This window comes from Beauveria bassiana, assembly GCF_000280675.1.
Source record: "Beauveria bassiana ARSEF 2860 unplaced genomic scaffold BBA_S00109, whole genome shotgun sequence".
In the NCBI taxonomy this organism is placed as follows: Eukaryota; Fungi; Ascomycota; class Sordariomycetes; order Hypocreales; family Cordycipitaceae; genus Beauveria; species Beauveria bassiana.
Window position 1 is genome coordinate 1 of NW_007930944.1, and position 2,200 is coordinate 2,200.

Here is a 2,200-nt window from a genome sequence, read left to right on the forward strand (position 1 = left end):
ATGATGCACTTGCTGTAGAGCTCTGTGCTGAACTTGGTGCCGATTTCGGCCTTTGGTCGGATACTGAAGTCGACGTTGTAGTTGGCGTTGTGCTGGACGTCAGACTTGGTGGAGAGCTTGCCCCGGAAGTTCTGGTTGTTGTTGGCATGGCGTCAGAAGAAGAAGTGACAGCAGCCGAAGTGACCCCAGCATCGTTCGATATGACATATTCTGGAGCCTTTAGAAACATTGTAGTGGTGGCAGCGTCAGTAGAGGTTGCCGACCATGAGATAGAGGCCGCTATGGCGGCAGTAGGCAGTGTGGCCGTATATGGTACGGTGTAGGTAGACTCCGGAAAGATCACGTCCACATTAGCTACCCAAGTATTCCACGGCGTCTTAAATAATTGTTTTACATCCTTGCCATATACGACTTCAAGATCCACAACTTTTTGACTTTCCAGCGGCTGCCAACGCCCAACTGTTGCGGGCTGCGCTGCAGTCGTTGGGGAGCCTAGTGTAGGAGCGGCAAGGCCGAACACGATGCAGAAACTCGCAGCTCGCATATTTAATGTTAACGATACAAATAAGGCAGTGCATCGGAGATTTGTTTGGACTTATATGAATATATACCCAGAAGGGCTGCTGCCAGATCTTCTGCTGGACAAACTTAGCCGGACGATTCCGCTGGTCAGCCATCGCGTTTCACCTTGAATTGAGACAGGATCGAGATTTTGCTCTCCTCCTACAGCTCTTTCTGCCCTTTTCTTCCCCACCGTTTGTTGAGCCTATTTCTGCTGTGTTCCTGCTCGTCGCAGGTCGCTAGCCATTTGGAAATAGCCCACGGCATCACGAAGCTATCTTTAAACAAGGGCGGGGCTAAAGCATGGCAATAGGACACTCACCGGCGCATTACAGTAGGACCTACATGATCAGGCTAAATGAATACCTGCACCAGATCAGAGTGGTGCCGTCAAGCCAATGTACGTGCGAACTCGAATGCGAAACAATTAAGCATTTCCTCTTCCGCTGCCCAAGATGGGAGGCACATCGACAGGAGATGACAGAATGCACAGAGACACAGAGAGGCAACATTTCATCTTATGTTGAGGGGAAATCTTCGTCCGATGGACCGAAGTGGAAACCCAACATGAAAGCGGTGAGGGCTACGATCCGATTTGCGTTGGTCACTGGCCGATTGAACAACGATTAAAGACACCAACACTCGCTTTTACCTCATAATCACGTACAACATTCGTGTCGCTGACAACAGGCGCCGCTTCAGCCGCTGTAGATAGGATGCTGAACACCCGAAGAATAGCCTTCAAGCTACCCAGCTAATACAAGCACCGCACGAGAACCCCTGCTAAGGGGAAAACGGGAGCAAGAGCAGAAATGGGAGGTTGAATACTTATGGGCTTGCAGGAGGCAAAGACGTCATTTTTGGACATGTTAGCCGCTCGTTTTTAGCTGTTACAGCGCACGCGCACGCTAAATTTGGAAGATAGAGTGGGAGCTGAAGCTGTTTTTGCACCAGACAATATGTTCTCGGAGAGAGTCATCGCATATTGATGGCGGTTTGGGTAGAAAATATTGTTTTGGCCATAGAAGCTCCTAGAAATCGTTGATAGCTAGCATAGAGGCCGCGTGTCCACTTTGTCGCTGCTTGGGTCGCTCGCACAATACGTCTACCTCCGTGGCGTGCTTCCTTGCCTACTTCACTTCATGGGTGCTTACTATCTACTGTGCTGGATCAGATCGACTTGGAGAATCCTAATTTTAAGTGTCCCGACGAGTATGGCCCCCGAATCCCCGGAAGGAACAAAAGTCCCATCTGTCTAAGAGCCCAACCGAGGTGACGCCGGAACACCTACGAGAAAATTCCCACCGCTCGTCTAAACAACTAGTAAGCCGATAGGCAGTATGTTAGACGTAACGTTTCGCACGAAGTATCCCTTTGTGAAAACCCAGACGTCGGCCGATGACCGGAAACAATCAGGCAGACGACCTTGTCCTTGCTCCGAGTGATTTCCAAGAAGAAACATTCCAGGCAAAGCTTGAGAGTATCATATCAAATGATGCAAGGCTTTGAGGACGAGACTATGCGAGCGAAGGAATCATTGTCGCTAACTCGATCGATAGTACACGCGGACGTAGCCTGAAAAATGAGGTACAGGCCACAACATGAGATGCGGCGTCGCTGTCTGTACCTCGCTAGGACT